This window comes from Lichenostomus cassidix, unplaced genomic scaffold (genome assembly GCF_008360975.1).
Source record: "Lichenostomus cassidix isolate B80296 unplaced genomic scaffold, HeHo_3.0 HiC_scaffold_45, whole genome shotgun sequence".
Lineage (NCBI taxonomy): Eukaryota > Metazoa > Chordata > Aves > Passeriformes > Meliphagidae > Lichenostomus > Lichenostomus cassidix.
In genome coordinates this window covers 421,458-444,270 of record NW_028147789.1, presented here as the reverse complement: position 1 = coordinate 444,270, position 22,813 = coordinate 421,458, and the positions used below count along the sequence as shown (strand labels likewise).

The 22,813-nt window shown below is 47.4% G+C and overlaps 1 protein-coding gene across 1 annotated transcript in view; it reads left to right on the top strand.

The window, feature by feature from the left end:
- The window catches only part of LOC146420853 (uncharacterized), a 116,614-nt gene that overhangs the window by 75,264 nt on the left and 18,537 nt on the right, over positions 1-22,813 (top strand). The window lies entirely within an intron of this gene.

Here is a 22,813-nt window from a genome sequence, read left to right as displayed (position 1 = left end):
ACTGCCATCATACTGGGAGGGACTGGGATCATACTGGGATTATAGTGGGTGTCAGTGGACCCTGACTAGGGTTTACTGAGAGCTACCTAGGCCCAGGCTGGGAGCCAGTTGGGGATACACTGGGAGCAACTGGGAATGACAAGCTGCATGCTGCTGACAACTGGGATGTACTGGCAGTGACTGGGATAACCCTGGGGGCAACTCAACCATGCTGAGGTAATTTGGATTGCCTGGAAATGACGAGGAGAATGTTCAGGGAAACTGGGATATACTGGGAGTGTGGGAGACCAAGCAGGTGGTGGCTGGGACCACACTGGGAGTGAGGAGGAAACTGGAACCACTCGGGGCCAGGGGGAAAACTGGGCTCATACTGGGAGAAGCCACTTGCAGGACCCGGGAGTTCTGAACCCCTTTGCCGGCCATCCCACCCCTCCAGCCCCCAGATTCCCCTGCCGGGGGTCCCAGCAATCCCAGGCATTCCCCCTCGCAGACTCCCCGCTCCGGGCTTCTGGGGGTCTCCTCTCCCTGGGGTTCTGAAGAGAAGCCGCGGCTCCCGCAGGTCCCCAAAACCGGTGTGTCCCCAATCCCGCCCCGCTCCGGCACGGTCACCACGTGGCCCCGGGCAGAGCTTGGAGGGCCCGGGCAGAGCCCAACCCCCACCGCGGGGAGACCCGCATCCCCCCGCCCCCCATCGGGGCTCTGCCCGCACCGCCACCGGGACCCCCAAAAACACCTCCCGGGGAACCCCCCATGTCCCCCCGAGCGGCTTTTGCGGCTCGGCTTTGGAGTCCAGAAAACTCCAAACATCCCCCCACAAAACCCAAACCCAGGGATCCCCCGGATATTTGGGGCGAGCTCCCCCTCCCCGCTCACCTGCGGGATGGGGGCGGCGATGGTCCGGGAGGGCTGCGAATTCAGGGAATCCCAGACCGCGTGGCCCTTGCCCGATCCTCCTTTGTCCTTTGTCCCCTCTCTTCCTCCCGCTCCTCCCCCTCTGTCTCTCCTCCTCCTTCTCCGCCCTAATCCCACCTCCTTCTCCTCCTTCCCCCAATCCCTCCTCCCTCCCTCCTCCTCCTTCTCCGCCGTTGCCGAGTCGCTCGCAGCCCGCGGGAGGAGCGGGGATGCAGCCGGGACAGCTCGGCATGGGCAGCGCGGGGCTCTCGGCTGCTCCCACCCCAGCGCTGGGGACAGGGGGAGCCCGGCCTGGGGAAAAGGAGAGGGAAACAGGGAAAACTGGGGGCTGCAGATCCAAAGTGGGCCTTGGTGGGGAGCCTGGGCGGGGAGTTGCAGCCCTTGGGGCTCCTGTGGGGAGCCTGGAGATCCGGGAGCGGGGAACGCAGAGAGGGGTGGGGGATCCCAGCAGTGCAGCACTGGAGTGACTGGGCTGAACTGGGCTCATACTGAGGTCATACTGGAAGTGACTGGTTTATACTGGGGTAACTAGAACCTTACTGTGGCAAGTGGTAGTGACTGGGCATGACTAGGAGCATGCTGAGGGCAATTGGGATATACTGGGGATGTCTGTAACCATACTGGGGGGACTGGAACCCCACAGGGAACAACTGAGACCATGCTGGGAAGAACTGGGACCACACTGGGAGCAACTGGGAGTGAGTGTGAGTCACTGTGTCTACACTGGGGGCATGACTGGGACCGTGCTGAGAGGGACTGGGATGATACAGCAAGTGACTGGGACTATACTAGGGGCAACTGGGTTAAACTGGGATCACCCTGGGAGAAATAGGGAGCAACTGGATCCATGCTGGGGGAAACTGGGAGAGTGGGGTCAGAGTGGGAGCCGCTGGGCTCAGGCTGGGTGAGACTGAGATCATACTGAAGGTGACTGGAATCATACTGGGATTGACTGGAACCATAGTGCAGGTGAAGGAGCAACTGGAACCACACCTGGGGCAACTGGGAGCAACTGGGTCCATGCTGGGGTCATACTGGGAGTAACTGGAAATGACAGGGACTATACTAGGGGCAACTGGGAGAACTGGGAACACACTGGGCAGAAGTGGGAGGAACAGGGAGCAATTGGGATTGTACTGGGGGCAAATTTCATCATAATAGGGAATGACTGGGAATAACTGGGTTCATACTGGGAGTAACAGGGATCCTACAGGGTGTAGGAAAATGACCAGGATCATACTGGAAGTGACTGGGAGTGCCTGGGCTCACATTGGCTCCTACTGAGATCCCAGGGAATCCCATTCCATTCCCAGAGGGTGCCAGGGAATCCCAGCGTGGTCCCAAAGGGGATCCTGGGAATTCCCAGGGATTCCCCTTTTCCCCCTGTGCTCTCTCAGGCGCTGTTGCATCTCCCAACCTGCAGCACCAGGATCTGCCCCTTCTCACAGCCCCCAGACCCTCCCTGTTTCTTGACCCTGGCAGCCCCTGGACCCCCATTGCTGCCTTTCCCAGTCCCCAAACCCTCCTTTCCTCAACCCCAGGGACTCCCTGAACCCTCCTTCCTGGAGGTCCCCTTTGTGCCACCTGTAACCCCAGCACCCCATGGGAACTTGGGAGGAGACACAGGTGACCCCAAGTGACCCCAGGGATGTCCCAGACCATAGGACATCATGCTCTGTGCATAAAGTGGGGGAACAAGGAGGAAGGGGGGACATTTGAAGTGATGGTTTTTGTCTTCCCAGGAAACACTTGGGCAGGAGGGGCCCTGTTTTGATGGTGGTCATGGTGAGCACCAAAGGCACAGACACCAACTGAAGGAATCAGTGTAATTTATATAATGCAAAAGTACAAAGAATTACAAAAGGAGAAACTCAGCAAAGCACATGATCATTAGCAAATTATTACAAAAGGAAAAGCTCAGCAATGTACAAAATCATTTACAAAGAATCACAAAAGGAGAAGCTCAGCAATGAACCCAATCATCACTACCAAAGATTGCCTGAAGGGATTTAGAAAGATCCATCACCAGTTACCCTCAGACTTTACCATCACCCAGCCCCACACATCAGCTGGGGAAGCTGTCACAGCCAAGGGCTGCAGAGCCACTCTGGACACTGGGAATTCCTGCAGCTGTGCCCAGCCACAGGTGAGGCTTCCAACCTCGCTGGGAGAGAGCCCGGCTTGTATAGTGCTGAACAAACAAACTGACAGCACTTCCAGTGCAGGAACATCTGGATTCATTCTCCTCTTGGATTCTCCCAAAGCCTGGCCAGGGATCAAGGAGGAACCAAGAGAGTTGACTTTGATCCTACACTCTCAAACAAAGCCAGATGTGGCCTTGTCCAGTTTCTAAATACAGAAAGGTAAATCCTGGTTTCACCTATGCACAGATACATAGATCATATTGCTAATATTAGTTCATTAATGAGAGGATACAAATATAATCTCTGTTTGGAAGGTTCATCTAGAGGTCAGCTTTGGCTCAGGGCCTGTTGTTCAGGCCTTAGTACTTCAATGGGTTCTTTGACCTACAGATGAACTACAACCTTCATAACAATTCATTGGATAACAGAGTCTTAGATTTAGGTGTCAGGTGTAAAGGCATTGTCTCCTGTTCTTCAAATAAGTGCTGTTCAAGTTCGTTACTCAGAGCTATAATTTGCATTCCTTTTAAAACATGCCTAATTAGTTCCTATTCTATATGTTCTTTATCAAATCCCCCTTTTTATTGAGACTGTGTCTCTTTTCAGACAAGTCTCAGTGCTCCATTTTTCAGCACAAAGTGTTACAACAACTCTAACATGGAATCATAACACACCAAGTGCACACACTGCAATGATTACAGTCACTGCCACAAATGCATTTCACAGCAGCTTCCAATTTGGCAGCCATGGAGCCAATCCCACCAGGGAGAATTTTCTTCTTTCTGCCACTCTTCTATTGCTCTTTCTATTGAGGTAGTTCCTGACTGTTGGACTCCAAACCCATCACTGGTACAAGTGCAACATTCCCGTCCTAGAATAGCACAGGTTCCTCCCTGGCCAGCAAGCAGATAATCCAAGGCCATGTGGTTCTGTAGAGCTCCCATTTGTGCTTGTGGGAGCTCATAGGATGTGCTGTTCAATATTTTAACATTATAATTTGCTACTTTTTCTAAAAATCAAATTAGCTCATTAACATAAACTCCATAGGACAAGGCAATGCACGTGGGGCACAAGATGAACCAGAATCTTTGGCTTTCTGAAATCAGAGGCACTCTTTGGGTGGGAAATATTCCCTTGTCCCCAACTCTTCCCTCTGGTTGTTGCCAAACTACCCAAAAGGGTGGCACTGCAGCTGAGAGTGGTGTACCACTGACCCTGAGCAGCTCCAGCACCCCAAGCTCTATTGACATTGTGAGTGATGTTCAAGCACAGAAATCCTGTCACATTGTGGCCTCTAACTATAACAGGGTAGGTTTCTCCTGAAGGTAAATCCTAGTGAATCCTGTGAAACTGATAATTGTATTCCTCTGTTCCACAAAACACTGTTCTTTAATTATCCCTTCACTGGCTCTGTTACAAGTCAGAGCCCATTGACAGAGTTCTGCCACCCTGTAGTGTGGGCCCTCCAAGAGAATCCTGTTCCTCCCAACATTGGTTGAGAACATACCCAGCAATTAGTTACCGTGAGTATTTTGCCTACTTTGATCTTTACATTTTCATAGGAATTTTCATGACTAATCCCTTGGTGACACTTTAGAGGTGTTTCTGGCAAGCAAAGATTCTGGTTGACTATAAAGATACAACTTACAGCCATAAGCAGTACTTTACTGACAAGGTTATTCATTCTTCTTCCTCAATCTCATTCAGGTTAGGAACAATAATTCCATTGTCCATGGAGCTGGCTCCTTTTTAATTCCACAATAATGCCCCAAGGTCCTTTGCTGTTCAGCTTCACCGCGGTGTCTGTGGGTAACAAGGCTTGGTGGGGTCCTTTCCCCTTTGGCTGGAGAGCTGCCAGGTCCCAGTCCTTGAGGTGCTCCAAGCTCCTGGCTGGAATTCCTGTGGAAGGCACTCAGGGTCACATCAGCCTTCACATGGAGCCCTGTGGATCAGAGCATTTTCCAAAGGGAATGGTGGGGCAAACAGGGAGATTTGGTCTGGCAGGATCTGTGAAACAACATCCTATAACATCTACTTGTTCTCCCATAGAACACTTGGCTGCAGGGACATGTTCCCATTGTTCCTGCCCAGGTTTCAGGATTAAAACTGTGTTGTCTTTCCCCAGAGCTGTTCCTTCAGCTGGCTCACGAGGGCCATTTGGCCTCTGGACCCACACCTTGGCTCCATTATTACGACTGCTGGATCAAAACCCTTTATCTCTGTATTGGTTTGAAAACAAACCAGTGGGAGATCACAAGTCAAGATTGAAATTAAAAATAAGTGAAATAATACAAGGAAAAGCACTGACAAAGTCAGATACAAACTGACACCCGGTTAGGGTGGTGGTAGCAGTCCAACTGAAGTAGTTCAGTTCAAGCGGTGATCCTGTGAAGGTCTGGTCTCCAGCTGAAGATCCAGTGGTAGCTCTCGTCCTCTGGGAACCCAGTAGACAGGGCTAGCTCAGGCAGTTCCAAGGCCAGGCTACATCCAGGTGGGAACACCTGGTTCCTCCCTCCTGGGCAGAGCATCCCACAATGGGATGAGATAAGTCCATGAGTCACACGGTGGGTCCCTGATGGCCCATTGCCTGTCATGCGGGGTGGGTCATTAGCAGCTGATAATAGCTAACGGATGGCCCATTGCCTGTCATCACGAGTGATAGCAGGTGATAGCAGCTAACGGCCCACAGCTGGTGGTAATAGAATACTTAACTACATCTATATTGCAACCTAGGACAATCTCCACAAGCCGTACAGTTTTGAGGTGGATCTCCTTTTTTCACAACTGTTTTTAAAACTGCATTATCAGTAATTGTCCTATCCTGTCATGGGGTTGCATAATCAAATCTTGTTCACTGTTGTTAACCAGAATTTAATTTCTCCTTGATGATCTGCATCAATTTCTCCTCCCATGACATGAACACTTTGCAAGGCCAAGCTTTAGTGAGCAGTTATCAAACCAAAGAGTTCTGGAGGAATCTGAATTCCTGTTCTGGTATTGATAACTCTCATTTGCTTCTGATTTATCCTCAATAAATCTAATGCATTAAGGTCCAGCCATGCAGCTTCTGGAGTGGACCTGTAAGGGGTTCTCCATCAGGACAGGTTCCCATCTCCTCATTTTTTCATCTGCTCTTTTAGCAAACCCTCCATCCGTTCCACAAATCCTACAGCTTGTGGATAGTGTGGTATATGAAAAACCCAGCAGCCTTAATCACATTATTTCTCACAGCAACAGACAAAGCATTCCATATCACAGTATCAGCAAACCCTTTAAAAATAGCCAGTTTCATCCCGTCCTCCCTTATTCATCAGACACTAACTCGCCAATTTTCCCACTGACGTTCAGGTCCTGGCCAAACATTTTCTGTAGGGTATTTAGTGTTACATCCCTGAGCAGCAAAAGGTAACAAATTGTCAGCATTATTTCACATTATTATTTAATTTGCATATATATATACACACATACATATTTTGACTATATTTTTGCATATAATGATATATATATTTATTTACTGTATTATTATAATATTTCACTTGGACAAAGAAATCTGAGCTTGAGATTAAAAACTTCAGTTTCTCCATGTGGGAGCATTCCGAAAACAATTCTTCCTTCTGTTGGTGCTTTTTCCAATATACTGTTAACAAAATTTATCCTCATCTTCCCAAACCCACAACATCTTTTCCTTTTTCCATATGCAATTTTGGATGCATTTTAATACATCCCGTGGATCAGCTTCTTTTAGCTGACTTCCCCATTGCTCACACAGTGCTCTGATCTCAGCCCACTGCAGAGCCAGTGAACTATAGGGAAGGTCTTCCCAACCAGGAATCTTGGATGGGACTGATTCCTTACATTTACAATTGAAAAGTGACATTTTGCTGTGATCTGGACAGACTATGCCAATGTTGTTTTGCCAGTGGGCAGGGCCAGCACCAAAGACACAGACACCAAATGAAGGAATTAGTGCAATTTCCTATAGTTCAGAGCAGCAAAGAATCACAGCAGGAGAAGCTCAGCAATGCACCCAATCATTCCTACCAAAGATTGCCTATAATGATTTAGAAAGATCCATCACCAGTTACCCTCAGACTTTACCATCACCCAGAGCCACACATCAGCTGGGGAAGCTGTCACAGCCAAGGGCTGCAGAGCCACTCTGGACACTGGGAATTCCTGCAGCTGTGTCCACCCACAGGTGAGGCTTCCAACCTCGCTGGGAGAGGGCCCAGCTTGGAGAGTGCTGAACAAACAAACTGACAGCACTTCCAGTGCAGGAACATCTGGATTCATTCTGCTGTTTGGTTTCTCCCAAAGCCTGGCCAGGGCTCAAAGAGGAACCAAGGGAGTTGACTTTGACCATACACCCCAAACAGGCCAGATGTTGGATTTCATGGCTTTGTTTAGCTTCTAAATACTGAAAAGTCAATACATGATTCACCAATGAGTGGATACATCTATCACAATGCTAATGATCTTGCATATTTTGTTAATGAATGGATACAAAGATAACCTTTGGTTGGAAGGTTCATGGAGAGGTCACCTTTGGCTCAGGGCCCTTTGTTCAGGCCTCAGTCAGGCCTCTTGTTCAGGCCTTGGCACTTCAGGGATGTGGTTCAGTGCTGGGCTGACAGTGCTGGGTGAACGGCTGGGCTTGATGAGCCCAGAGGTGTTTTCCAACAGAAAGGATTCTAGAATTCCAGGATTCTATCTGCTCCATTCAGCTTGGTCCATGTTAGCAGCATTAGTTTGCTCAGAAAGTTCCCTCTTGGTCAGCTCTTGAGGCCTAAGGCTTCAGTAGCTCCTGGTGCTAAGCTGCTCATGCTGAACGAGACGAGTCAGAGAGAAGAATACAGTTCATCTAATTCCTTCTGGGACACTGAGAGGGGAGGGTGTGAAAACAGGAGCATTGCTTGGTGTTGCCTCCTCTCTGCCCTTCACGCCTTTCAGTGCTCTGAAACAGCCAAGAGCTTTCTTCAAGAGTGCAAGGAAGCAGCTGTTCCTTCTGCCAGGTCTGGCTCTCTCCAGTCTCTGCACTTGACTGCTTTTGTCCCTCTTGCTGTGCCCTCTGTTCCCCCTGGGCTCGCTGGCTGCTGCCCAGGACTGTGGAACTGGCCCAGATCAAGTGCTCGAGAGCCTCATTTCTCTGCCCTTGGAGCTGCCTGGGCACAGCAGCCTTTTCCATCTGCAAGCTCCATATGGACAGGGAGTGCCCAGCTCTGTTCCTTGCACAACCTGCAGGAGCCCAGGGCCTGCCATCTCAAGTCCCTGCTGGCACTGAGGGCTCCCAGGTGCCTCAGGCTGCTGTGACACCACTGCAAACAGGAGGCAAGAGTGGCAGGGGCTGTGCTCAAAGTCAGCTCCATTTGCTGCTGCTACTGCTGCTGCTGCTGTGGGGTCATTTGTCCAGCCCTGCCCCAGACTCAGGGGTCAGCTCCAGGCCCTGCTGCTGCTCCCTCGGGATCAGCCACAGTTTGGTTGTTGCTCTCAGTGCCAGCAGAAGCAGTGGCTGAAGCAGCAGGAGCTGACAGTGCCCCAAGCCCTGGGGCCAGAGGTGTCCCTTGGCTGCAGGGCTGGGAGGGAGCTGCCACTTGTTCTCTCTGTGCCTCACGCAAAGCTGAGCCCCTCACAAGTGGGGCAGCACAGCAAACAGGGAGCCTGCCAGTCTCTTCCAGCCGTGTCTGCTCAGAGTTTGGCCCTTGGAGCTTCAGGTGGTCAAAGGCAGTTCTTCTGGTCCCTCTGGGTGTCCCCATGTTCAGCAGTGCTGCTCCATCAGTCTGTGCACAGCGACAGGGAAAAGCCTTAGCCCTGCAGGGGCCAGGAGCTGCTGGGCTCTGCCTGAGCAGCTCAGCCAGCAGGAAGGGAGCTGCTCCACATGGGAACCAGGAGCAAAGGACACTCATTTTTGTCTTTCCAGAAAATAAAAGGGAAAAGAAAAAAAAACCAGATAAAATATGAAAGATAAAGACAAAACCCAAGGGTGTATTGAAAATTCTTCTGTAACTTTGGATGAAGAGATAACTGAGGTTTTGAAAAAGAGAAGTCAGTATTTACTTTCTAAATGTGCTGGTGGCATGGATCCATCTTACTGACCTCAGCCCGCTTTTATAAAAGATTTTGGGGTTTGTTTCAAGTATCACTTGATGAAATCTCACTGCCAGCCTGTCCTGGTTACAGTTTAGCACTCTGTGGGTGTAACCAAACTAGTCATTCTACTCCTCTTAGGTCATTTCTGATGAGCTGTTGATGACAGGTCGTTTGCAGGAGCTGCCCAGTGCACCTCTGATCCCTCAGGCTACGAGCTGGGTGTTAAATGAGATAAGGAAGAAGAGGCAAACCCTGCAAGGCAAGGCAGTGTTTCTGTTTCTTCACACCAATGACTCAGCTGAGATGACTCCCTCCAGGGAAGCACCAGCACAGTCCCACCTACCCTGAGGAGTCATCTCTGCTAACGGGCCATCGTGGACTCAATGGCACCAGCACAATGGGCAGCTGCAAGAGCTGAGACCATCAAAGACTCCCCAAATATCCCATGACTCACAGGATGACATCGTTCCATTGTGAAACTCCCTGCCCTGGGGGAGGTACTGAGCATTCCCACCTGAACCTGAGCATATATAATCTGGCTTTGGGGATGTGGGACACAACTCAAGAGATCCAGAGAAGGAGGAGCAGAATTTCCACAGGACTGCAGCCACTGCTTTAGACAAGACTGCAGCTACCACTTCAGAAGGACTGTGACCACCACTCAGACCAACAGGTTTGGTTTCGTTTTGCTTTCTCTTTGCATACAATGGGGACACGTGGCACTCAGCACAGGAACTAAGGAACACCATGCTGTTCTTCTCCGAGGGTGCCTGGTTATACTCTGCCTTTGTGAGTTAAAGCTGTGTCATTGTATTTCTTGTAATCTTTTTGGTGGATTGTAACTCTCATCTTAATCTCTCTTGAGGCAGTTCGGGGGAATCCATTTCTCCTGCCAGTTTAAACCAACACAGCGTTTCAGAGGTTTTTTACAGTGACTATACAGCCAGTGATTTCTAGAGATGGACTGGAGCAGGAATAACCTTCAAACCCAATGAACTCACACCTTGTTTTTCCCCCCAAAACAGGATTTCCCATTCCCAAAGTTGGCTGGATGGAGAAGGAGGCTGTGAGAAAGAGGAAGATGCCCTGGAACGGCCAGTCAGGTTAGGAGGAAGTCACTGCCCCTTTCTCTGTCTCTTCTCCATCTCCCATCCCAGCATCACCCCTGGCTGCAGGACAACCCTGCTGCTGACGCCATCATGCCGAGAACGGACTGGGGGGATCTCCTTCCCCTTGCCTCTGGCACAGAGGCAAATCCCAAATCCTGTCCTTGTCCTTCCTCCCCCAGGCAACGAGCTGACGACAGAGAGTAAGGAGGACAAATCCTCCCTGAAGAACCTCATGGAAGAGGCTGATTTGAGTGGCTCCATGGTGCAGGAATCCAATGGAGAGGAAAAGCCCCGAAGATCCCACACGAGGAGAGGCTCCAAACCAAGCCCAGGATGCTGTGAGGAGAAAAGACCCATCCTGTGCCAGGAAATTGGCCAGTGATCGAGTCAGAGCTATGAGCAGGTAGCCCATGAGCAGCTTCCCACCAGGGAGAAGCCCTACAAGTGCTTGGAATGTGGAAAGAGCTTCAGGACAAGCTCTCTCCTGATCTGCCACCAGATGATCCACACTGGGGAACGGCCATATAAGTGTGGGGAATGTGGGAAGAGCTTCAACCAGGTCTCGCATCTGATCCGCACCAGATGATCCACAGTGAGAAACGTCCCTACGAGTGTGGGGAATGTGGGAAGAGCTTCATCACGAGCTCCAACCTGATCATCCACCAGAGGATCCACACAGGGGAGAGGCCCTATGAGTGTCCCGAGTGTGGGAAGAGGTTTCAGACCAGCTCCAATCTCCTCCTCCATGAGCAGATTCACACTGAGGAGAGGCCCTTCTGCTGCCCTGACTGCAGGAAAGGCTTCAAACAAAACTCCACCCTCATCAGGCACCAGTGCATCCACACTGGGGAGAGGCCCTATGAGTGTCCCGAGTGTGGAAAGTGCTTCACTCAGAGCTCTAACTTGACCAAACACCAGCGGAGCCACCAGTAAGAGAAGCCCTGCACAAGCCCCCACTGCAGGAAGCGCTTTTTCTTCTGCTCCAGCCTTATTACCTAAAGCCTCATGGTTTTACTGCTATTTGGGAGGGGTGTTTTGTGTTTGGGAGCTATTCTGGATGATTTGGTGCTTCTGGGTATTTGGTACAGTTTCTTTCTCCATTTTGTGTTTGAAAAGCCAAGAGGGTTCATCCAGTACCTGAAAACTACTCAATTCCACTGGAAAGTACTCAATCTTACCCCAAAATGGCTCAATCCCTGCCCAAAATGACTCAATTCCAGAGCCCCTCAGGGTGGGATGACATTGGAAGGGGATTGGGCAAAGTGGGATGCAGTTCCGGTGGGGTGATTTGGGCATTGGGTGTGGCAGGATGGGTGGGACAGGAATTGGAGAGGTGGAGTGGGGGAAATAGGGCTTGAGAAGGGGGTCTTGATGTCCAGGAAGGGTGTGATGGGTTGGGGTGGGGATTGGGAGGGTGGGGCAGGGTCTGGATTGAGACAGCCAAAGGTTGAGGATGATGAAGGGAGGGGAAACCTGTTCCTGAGTGGATTTTTGGGTATTATATAACAGGATTATTTCTCATGAGCCTTGAGGAAATAAAGACAAAGGAGGTTCATCCTTTTGGTGTGGTGCTGTGTGTTGGCATTTGGGGGTTAGTTGGGGGTCACCCATAATGTAACACACATCTTCATAGAAGTATCGGTGTCATGTCATTTTATTTTCAGGAAGCAAGCATTATTATATACAAAAAGCACTGTTTACATAATACACTGCTACATATAATTTGATAAAAGCTTTAAGTTCACGCCTTAATCTACTCTGCTGATTGGTTATAAACTTTTATCATGCTTTCTAAGCATTAGCTAAGGTTCTGTCTAGGCAAATGTGTTATCTTGTTTTACATTCTTTTATGATGCTCACATTTTTTGGCTCCTTACATTCTGTTATCTCTTGGGAAAGGCACTTTAGAGCCAGTCACACAGTTGAATTAAGCTTAAGAAACATATTCATATGGCTTCATTCTGTGAGCTAGATTCCAACAATTCCCCATTTTTCTTTTTTGCATAAGTTACGTTTGGTTGACTGTCTTTACTAATATACGTTGTAAGCATTGTACTATACATGGCAAAATTGTTAAAAATAGCAAAACTACAATTAAAATGAATACAGATGCTTGGATTAGGGTTTTGAACTATTCAGTAATTCTTAAACTCTTTAACTACTTGGCAAGTCCAAGGCCATTGGCTTCTCGTAGCTGTTTTGACAGGCGCCGCAGTCTAGCAAGTTGTCGGTGAAATGGACTTTGAGCGATGGAAAGGTTTATACAGCACATTTCTTCAAATTTTTTGTAGCTATGTCTTTGGGCTAATAAGAGAAAATCTATTGCAGCTCTGTTAACAGCATATTTAGAATTGTCAATACAATAACAATAACTGTTCTAAAAGCCGAAATTACATTTTTACGCACAAAAAAATTTTTTTGCACAAATACTGCATTGTCTAGTTGTGAGAAGTTATACCTCCCCTCTTTTTGTTTTTGACAAGATGTGTTTCTTTCTATAAAAAGGTAAAAATGACACAAAAGTGTATTAATACATGGAATGAAACAACAAGCTTACTTAAGAAAATACATTATTAATTGCTTAACTACTTTGTTATCACTTAGGGACTGCAATTGCTGGAGAACTTCATTTCACAGGTAGGGCTTGGAGAACCTTTCCCGGGCAAGGATTCCAAGTTTACCTGGAAGAGAGTCTAGCTTTTATAAGCTTAATTTAGCAAGTTAAAGTGACTCAATCACATTTTTAGTGTGGAAACAAGTGGGACTGATGGCATATTTGTCAACCAGTTAGGACTAGGGCTTGGCCAGAGCCCAGGCCTTAACTGGGAGGGTTTCTCTAGAACATTTTATAAACAAGCTTTTAATAATATTAATTAGGAAAGTGTCTTAAAATGATAGTTTTTGCAGATAACTGCACAAAGTAACGGGAAATATTTGAAAGTAGCTGGCATTATTATTTAACTAAACAATTAATGGTACTATAGCCAAATTTTAAATAACTGAATTGTGCACGTGCAGTATTGTTTGGAACTCTCACTCATTTTTCTGTTTCATTTGTGGAAGATAAAACTGCAAAGGTTTCTGTGAATAATAATATTAACTAACTAATTTTAAACAATTGGATATTTAGAAGTTTTGACGACAGTAAGCATTTTACAGACTGTATGTTCATATGGTTAAATTAGGAAGGTTTCTGTTGTAAATTTTTATTTTATTTTTACAGCTGCAGAACTGTGTTCTTTAAAATAAATGAGCACAACATAACAAAATGTAAACTGGATAAAACTTAAAATTAACATTACTGAAAATGAACTGAATTCAATCTTGATAGAATTTAACAGAAGATAAAAGTAACAGAACTTAAAAAATAATAAATATTAAACTTAGGATTAAAACTTAGGCTTAAAAAATTAATTTTGTTAAGGTATACTTAAGATAAACACTTTTAAAACTGCTTTAGCAAGGAATTTAGCTTTTGTTCAAGGTTTCATTAATTACAGTGTTATCACTCATTAGGACAATTGTTTTGCTACAAGGCTTTTTCATTTTAAAAAGCTAAAAAAAGGTTTAAAATATAACTTAGTTGCACTAATTAACAGGGTACTTTGAAAATACATTCAAAAAGCGTTCCCTGCCACTATAAAAACGGCTATTTGCTGCAGTTTTTTTAGAGAAGCTGGCATTTTTTCTCTTTTCTCACGTTTCGTCTGGTTTTGCTCTTGCTACTGACTTCTTTTTACTTCGCTGGGCTCACGCGGGGGCTGGAGGGGGTGGAGCGGCACTGCCGCTCCTGGCACTGCTTTCTCTGTGTAGCTTTTCTTGCTTTTTTTTTTTTCAAATTTCATGGTGGAGGCTGCTTGTCTTGCTGTGGCAGCTGTTCGGGGCAAGGTCTTTTGCTTTCCAGGCAGCTCGGGCGGAGGGCTCGGATCCCAGATCTCAGGCTGTGCGGGATGTGATCATGGCACGGAGGTCCAAAGTACAGCAGCACTTTTCACTGGGGGCCGCTTCGCTGGGGAAGAGGATGCGGAACTGCTCGCTTACTGTGGGCTCCCTTGTTTTCTCGAGCGGCGGCACCGGGTGGGTGGGACCTGCAGCGGGGTGGTCCCGGTCTCGCTGCCGGTGACGGTCCCAGGGAGCAGGAGGTGCGGCCGCACTCCGCGCACCCTCGGTTCTGGTGCTGGTACTGCTGCGGCACTGCCTGCCGCAGGCTAACAGGGAGCCCAGCTTTTGCTGCGCTCCGGGCACTCCATTCTGGCACTTACTGACCCCCTGCCATTCTGTTAGGGAAACTGTGCTTCCTAATATAGCATGTAACCTTATCTAGTTCCTTTTTCTTTTGCTCCCTCCTCTTACTCGGCAAGAATATTAAGAAGCAAATTTTCCTATGCCGCTGAAAGCTCTATGACCATGCTTCACAGCGCGGAGCGGACCTCCTCACCTTGGCTGTGACTTCCCATCTCCAGCTGGCATTCTCCACTGTGACCCCCCCCTGCTCTCACCGCTCAATCGATATGATCTTTGAGCGGCGTCGCAATTTTGTACTCTGAGTACAGACATGTTTGAAACATAGTGTCCGGAGTCCCTGTTCGGGCGCCAAAAGTTGGGGGTTGACCCGACTATAACACACATCTTCATAGAAGTGTTGGTGTCATGTCACTTTATTTTTAGGAAGCAAGCATTTTTATATACAAAAAGCACTGTTTACGTGTCTAATCTACTCTGCTAAATGGCTGAGGCTCTTTATCATGTTCTCTAAGTATTAGCTAAGGTTCTGTCTAGGCAACTGCTTTATCTTGTTTTACATTCTTTTATGATGCTCACATTTTTTGGCTCTTTACATTCTGCTATCTCTTGAAAAAGGCACCTTAGAGTAGCTCACACAGTTGAATTAAGCTTAAGAAACATATTCATATAGCTTCGTTCTGCAATCTAAATTCCAACATTTTGTCTTCTGCTCCAGCCTTATTACCTAAAGCCTCATGGATTTACTGCTACTTGGGAGGGGTGTTTTGTGTTTGGGAGCTATTCTGGATGATTTGGTGCTTCTGGGGTATTTGGTGCAGTTTCTTTCTCCATTTTGTGTTTGAAAAGCCATGAGGGTTCATCCTGTACCTCAAAACCACCCAATTCCACGGGAAAGTACTCAATCTTACCCCAAAATGGCTCAATCCCTGTCCAAAATGACTCAATTCCACAGCCCCTCAGGGTGGGATGGCATAGGAAGGGGATTGGGCAAAGTGGGATGAAGTTCCGGTGGGCTGAGATGGGCATTGTGTGGGGCAGGATGGGTGGGATGGGAATTGGAGGGGTGGAATGGTGGAAATAGGGCTTGGGAAGAGGGTCTTGATGTCAAGGAGAGGTGAGATGGGGTGAGGTGGGGATTGGGACTGTAGAGCAGGGTCTGGAATGAGACAGCCAAAGGTTGGGGTTGATGAACGGAGGGGAAACCTGTTCCTGAGTGGGTTTTTGGGTATTATATACCAGGATTATTTCTCATGAGCCTTGAGGCAATAAAGAAAAAGGAGGTTCATCCTTTTGGTGTGGTGCTGTGTGTTGGCATTTGGGGCTTCATTTCTTGTTATTGTTGTTACTATTATTTGTTTGTATTATTTATTAGTCTTATACTTCTAAATGCCACCCATTGTTAATAGTGGCTGGATGGCAGCTCACTGGGAAGATTCCCTTCCTTCTCACAGTGGGATTGAGTTGGAGTCACTTCCAAGTTGCCAGTTGCTTCTGAAGATGCAAAGTCCTATTTGTGGTGATTTTGGTGTGGTTTGGAGCTGGGGAAGGGTCTCATCCCCTCCCAGAGGTGCTCTGAGCCTGCTCTGCACCACATCTGCACTTGTGGCACCTCCCAGCTGCCGTGCCCTGGGGACATGGCAGGACTCCCTCCTGCCAGGGCTGAGGCTTTGCATGGCCTCTCATGACCCCTCATGTCCAAAGCTGTGTGCTGGCACTGTCCTGGGCGCCAACATCACTGCAGCCCCACGGCCTTTGCTGTCCCCCCGTGTCCATTCCCTGTCCCCGAGTCCCGCCCGGCTCTGGCAGCAGCAGGAGCCGCAGCACAGTGGGCGCCAGTCTGGCCCAGCCGGGGCTCCCAGCAGGAGCAGCAGCAGCATTGCCAGCCCTTCCCAGCTGCTCCTGCCTTGGCTTCCCCAGGGGTTTTTCCAGGGGAATTCTGGAGTACAGCAACAATCACCCACAAACTGGTCACTGGGCTCAGCCTTAGGCCTTTCTGCTTCCTCCAACCAACCCAGGCTTCTCTCAGCATTGCAGTTCCCTGCTCAGAGCCTTTGGCTCCCTGCAGTCCTGGCCCCAAGGATCTGCTCTCACGAGTCCCTGGGGAGCCTTTGGCAGTCTCTGCCCTCAGTGGGGCCCAATAAAGCTCCAAGGGTCTTGGAGTTTTGCTTCTGACTCCTTGAGCAGCTTCTACAACCTTCTCTCAGTCCCTGAGGGTCACAGACTCAGCCCCAAATCCCCTGTGGGGTTCATTAAAATACAGAAAGCCCCCAGGAGCTCCTTGTCTCCCTTCCATTGACTTCAAGCGTTCAGGGCTTGTGCAGCTCATTGGAATCAGTTTGGAGTTCTGTTAATGAGGAAGATTTCAAAGTGCACCTCATGACTTTTCTTTTGAATCAAGGAATTTTTTTTTTTATTATTCATTTCAGAGACGAGTTCAGAAACATTCTCCAAGTGACTTTGATGCTGAATGTCTCCTTAGGAGATCTGGGCACGTAGAAGAATGAGCCCCTTGAGGGCTGACCCTGTTGGGACAACCTGCTCCTCACCCCCAACCTCACCATGGCTGACATTGCCCACCTGGCACTGACATCCCTGTTCCCTGCATCACAAACTTGTCCCCTGAGCTCTGCAGCTGGCTGTCCCAGCCTGTTGCTCCATGTCCCACCTGCTCTCCTCAGGGCTCTGCCTGCACACAGACTCAGGAGAAGTTTTCCTGTTTGTAAGGGAAGAATGGAAAAGCCTGAGCAGGTTTCCCAAACAACAAACCCCACTTGGGAACCACATGCTCAGAACAGGCTGCCTCTGATGATGTCAACTTTCTACAAGGGAATTTACAAGAATTCTCTGTAAGCAGAATTCTCTGTATCTTGAAGCAGAATTCTCTGTCCCTGTCCTTTCCCTTGATCTCAGCTGCAGATGGAAGTTGATGGTGCCATTCTCACCTTTAACCTGTCTTTTGAATACAAACAGATGTACCCAGCTGTGTTAAGCAGGTGTTGCTCAATGTTTATGCAAAGCTTTTGTGTTCCCAATGGAATCACAGAGATTATTGTGACACTTTGGGGCCACATGGAACCACAGAGACCAAATTGACACTGCAGGGCCTCACAGATGAAGGGAGACCATTGTGACTCTGTGACACCTCAGGGAACCAAGGGATCATTGTGAAACAATGGGGCCTCATGGAACCCAGGAGTGCATTGTGACACTACAGAACCACATGGAATGAAGGGGACACTGTGACACTGTGGGGCCTCGTTGGAACTCAGGAGACCATTGCTGACAGAACAGGAGCTCATGGAATGGGGAGACCCAGGCCCAGGGGACATGGCTGCAATGGTGATGGCTGTGAGGTCACTGCCACTGCAGCAGCCTGCTTGGCCCTCAGGTGACATTCTGGACGGGAGTCTTGTGAGGTCACCCAGTACATCAGAGAACCAACACAACAGTAATTCCATCCTTGGGGGGAGGAGGGGTTTCACTATGTCGGGTTGCACAAAGCTGCTGTCCTTGGACAATTGCTGGGATGGGGCATCAATTTCACTGGAAAAACAGTTGATGTTTTGTGACAATCTCATTGTAAAATATTCCATCCTTATAACAAATCTAAATCCACTCTTGTTTCATTTAAACATATTGACCCTTCTTTTGTCACTGTAAACTTTGGGAAAAAATGACACTCCATTTTCTGTGCATTTTGACCAATATTTTTCCTTTCTCAAAAAACTTGGAGAGGACTCAAAAATCTCCCAAGATGGGGTTTGGAGGCCTCATCACATAAGCAAGCTGTGCAGTTACAGAGTGGGCTGTGTAACATCATTGGGTGGCTGTATGACACCACAGAGCAGGCTATGTGACATTACTGACTTGCTTGTGACACCACAGAGCAGGCTGTGAAATGCCAGAGCAGGATGTGATATGTGACATCATAGAGTGGTCTGTGGCATCACTGGTTGGTTGTGTGACATCAAAGAGCAGGCTGTGACATCATGGTCTGGCTGTATGACATCACACAGCAGGCTGTGATGTCATAGAGTGGACATGTGACACCACAGGGAGGTTATGTGACATCACAAAGGGGGCTGTAACATCATGGAATGGCTGTGTGACATCAGAGAGCAGGCTGTGACATCATGGAATGGGCTGTGACAACACAGGGCAGATTTATGTGATCATAGCAAAGGCTGTGTGACATCACAGAGTTGCCTGTGAAATCCCAGAGTGGGCTGTGAAAACACAGGAGTAGTTTGCTACCTAAGAAAACTAAGCAGTCTGTGATACTGGCTTTAAAGAAGAATAATAAAAGTAAATCTCTGGAATAAAGTTGTGTAGAATGTTGTGGTGGGAAGAAGTGTCAGAAGCATGATTCTGTAGAGGAAGAGATTGAGCTTTTAGTTTCCTCTCGAAGAAGGGAAAGGCGGACAGCCGCTGGGGAGCCTCCCGCAGCACGGGATGAAGAGGGCGCGAGTGGGCATGCTGAAGGGGAAAGCACGTTGAGTCCGGTAGCAAGTAGAACCCGAAATGGAAAAAGAGACAGGAATGGAGAAAGGGGAGTAATTCAAGCGCCACTCCAGCAAAAGCTGCTGGGGCAGAAGGACCAGTTACTGTTAAGGTGCCGTTTTCAGTAGCAGATTTAAGATCCTGGAAAGAGCTTGCAGGATCATACAGAGAAGATCCTGAGAAAGTGGCTAAGATTTTCGAGACTATTATTAGAACCCAGGACCCAGACTGGTTAAACATTCCAGTGGTATTGGTTTCTCTGCTAACCCAGGGAGAGAAAGTTATGGTGTTGGCAAAAGCAAGAAAAGAAGCAGAGAGACTCCATGCTCAGAATGCTCAGCCAGGAACCTTAGATCAGCATTTCCCACAGACAGATCCACGGTGGGACCCCAATAACCCAGGGCACAGGGAGCTATTGACTCGGTATCAGAGGTTGATTACGTTTGGCATAAGACATGGTATTCCAAAAGCTATAAATATATCAAAGCTGTATCAAATAGTCCAAGGAAAAGATGAACCCCCTTCTGACTTTTATCAGCGACTTTTAGATGTAGCCAGGAAATATACTAATCTGGACCCTGAAAGAAAAGAGGATACATTGCTGTTAACAACATTTGTGGAGCAATCTGCTCCAGACATTAGAGTAAAACTTCAAAAATTGGAAGGGGAAGATTCTAGAAATATAAACAAATTACTGGATATAGCCTTTAAAGTTTACAGCAACAGAAAAAACATTAGAGATGCTAAACTCATAGCAGCTATAAGAGGCCAAAGAGACAGTCCTCATGACGCCTCAGGGGGAGGCAGTCATCCTGAAACCCCAGGGAGGGGCGGTTACCGGGAATCCCAAGGAGGGGTGGTTCCCAGGGACTCCCAAGGAGAAGCAGCTCCTGTGAAACGCCAGGGAGGGACAGCTTTCATGGCCTGGGTAAAGATCAGTGTGCAAATTATAAACAAGTCGGTCACTGGCAGCACGACTGCCCATTTAAGAATGGACACACCCCTAACGAAACTGTAAGACTTTTAGAGTTAAATGAAGCATGACGGGGACCGGGGAAGTCATCCCCAGCTGACCCCCTGGTTACTCTGACGTTGGGGAACGAACAAGTTGATTTTCTAGTAGACACGGGTGCAACTTACTCAGTTCTAAATGCTTGCAAAGGGGCTCTTAGCCAAAACACTGTAAATGTCACAGGTGCCACCGGGAAAAGCGAAAGATTGCCATTCTTTCAACCTCTAAAATTTAAAATAGGAAAAATGTGGTTAACTCATCTATTTTTATATATGCCTGAATGCCCAATGCCTTTGCTCAGAAGAGATATTTTAAGTAGGTTAGATGCAAAACTAATTTTTAAAAATGGACAAATACAAGTGTGTATTCCCGAAAGTAAAGCTCTGGAAGCCCAGATTTTTATGTTGTTACAGCAAGCAGACACTACAGAGGAGATCCCAGAGGAAGTGAACAAGGCTGTCAATCCATCAGTGTGGGCCACTGACATTCCAGGGAGGTCAAAAGCAGCAGAACCAGTAAGGATACAACTAAAACCTGATGCAAAACCGGTAAGGCAAAAACAATATCCTTTAAAGTTAGAAGCCAGACAAGGATTAGAAACACTTATTGCAAAATTCCTACAACATGGGCAATTGAGAGAATGTGAATCAGTATACAACACTCCTATCTTACCTGTAAAAAAGCCGCATACTAATGAATACAGACTAGTACAATACCTCAGAGCTATTAACAAAATAGTGCAAGACATTCACCCAGTGGTATCAAACCCTTACACACTTTTAACCAAAATCAAAGAGTCTGATGAGTGGTTCACTGTCTTAGATCTTAAGGATGCTTTCTTCTGCATACCCCTTGATAATGAAAGTCAACCTCTGTTTACTTTTGAGTGGGAAAACCCCTCAACAGGTCGTAAAACCCAATTAACTTGGACTGTTCTTCCACAAGGCTTTAAAAATAGTCCCACTTTGTTTGGTAGCCAACTAGCAAAAGAATTAGAAACATGGAAATTAATGAATGAAGAAATCACTTTGCTGCAGTATGTTGATGATATCCTGATTGCTGCAAAGACTAAAGCAGACTGTGTTGAAATGACTATAAGTTTACTAAACTTTCTGGAACAAGCTGGTTACAGGGTATCCAAGAAGAAGGCCCAAATCGCCAAAGAACACGTAACCTATCTGGGATTCACCATCTCCCGGAGTCAGCGAAGTCTCGGGACTGAAAGAAGAGAAGCCATCTGTCAGATTCCAGAGCCAAGGTCTGTACATGAGTTACGAATTTTCCTAGGGATGGTGGGCTGGTGTCGTTTGTGGATTCCTAATTATGGGCTTCTGGTAAAGCCCTTGTATGATGCCCTGAAAAACTCAGAAGAAATACTAGAATGGACTCCAGAATGTCAAACAGCTTTCAGAGACTTAAAAAGAGCCCTGATGTCTGCCCCTGCATTAGGATTGCCTGACCTGACCAAACCCTTTGAACTGTTTGTGCATGAATGTTTGCACCTTGCTTTAGGAGTGCTGGTTCAGAGGTTGAGCACAAGCAAAAGGGCTGTGGGATATTTTTCTAAACAGCTAGACAATGTGAGCAAGGGGTGGCCCAGCTGTCTTCGAGCTGTGGCAGCAACAGTCCTTCTGATACAAGAAGCTCGGAAACTGACAATGGGCTAGAAAATGACTGTCTATATCCCACACATGGTTATCTCCGTCCTGGAACAAAAGGGGGGCTACTGGTTATCCCCTAGCCGAATGCTTAAATATCAAGTGGTTCTATTGGAACAAGATGATGTGGAGTTAAAAACTACAGCTGCCCTTAACCCAGCAATGTTCCTTGAAGGTGCACCAGATTACGAAGGGGCCATACAACATGACTGTCTTCTAACTATTGAACAAGTTTATTCCAGCAGAGAAGATTTGAAGGACACTCCACTGGAAAATCCAGATTGGGAACTCTTCACAGATGGTAGCAGCTTTGTGCAGGAAGGAAAACGAAAATCCGGGTATGCTGTAGTAACCCAGACTGAGGTAATTGAAGCTAATCCATTACCTGTTAACACCGCCGCACAAAAGGCTGAACTCATTGCACTGCAGCGAGCCTTAGAGTTGTCTAAAGGTAAGAAGGTCAACATATGGACTGATTCTAAATATGCATTTGGAGTGGTACATGCTCATGGAGCTATCTGGAAAGAACGAGGGCTCCTCTCAGCACAAGGATCTCCTATTAAGTATGGAGATATTATTAAACAACTTCTGGATAGTGTTCAGCTACCAATCCAAGTGGCTGTTATGCACTGTAAAGCTCATCAATTTGGAAATACACCAACTAATGTTGGAAACAGATTGGCAGATAAAACTGCTAAAGAGGTGGCAGAGAAAAGCATCCTTATAGTAGTTCCATCAAAATACAATGAACCTTCCACAAGTAACCCCAGAATACCAAACCCATGATAAAATGTTAGCTGAACACCTAAAAGCCCACCTAAACTCTGAGGGGTGGTGGGTGACACCACAAAAACAAGTTATAGTACCTCAAGCAGTAATGAGACAAATAGCTAAAGACAAGCATAAAGAAACACATTGGGGGGCAGAAGCTATTATTGATAGCTTAAAGCCACAAGTAGTCAGTGTAAGAATGACTGGAATCATTAAAAGTATTGTTGGGAAATGTAAAATATGCTTGCAGAACAATCCTCAGTCCTACAAAAGACCTTCTCCTGGAACCACAAAAAGAGGAAATTGTCCAGGTGACTATTGGCAAATTGATTTCTCTGAATTACCTCGGCAAGAGGGATTTCGATACCTGCTAGT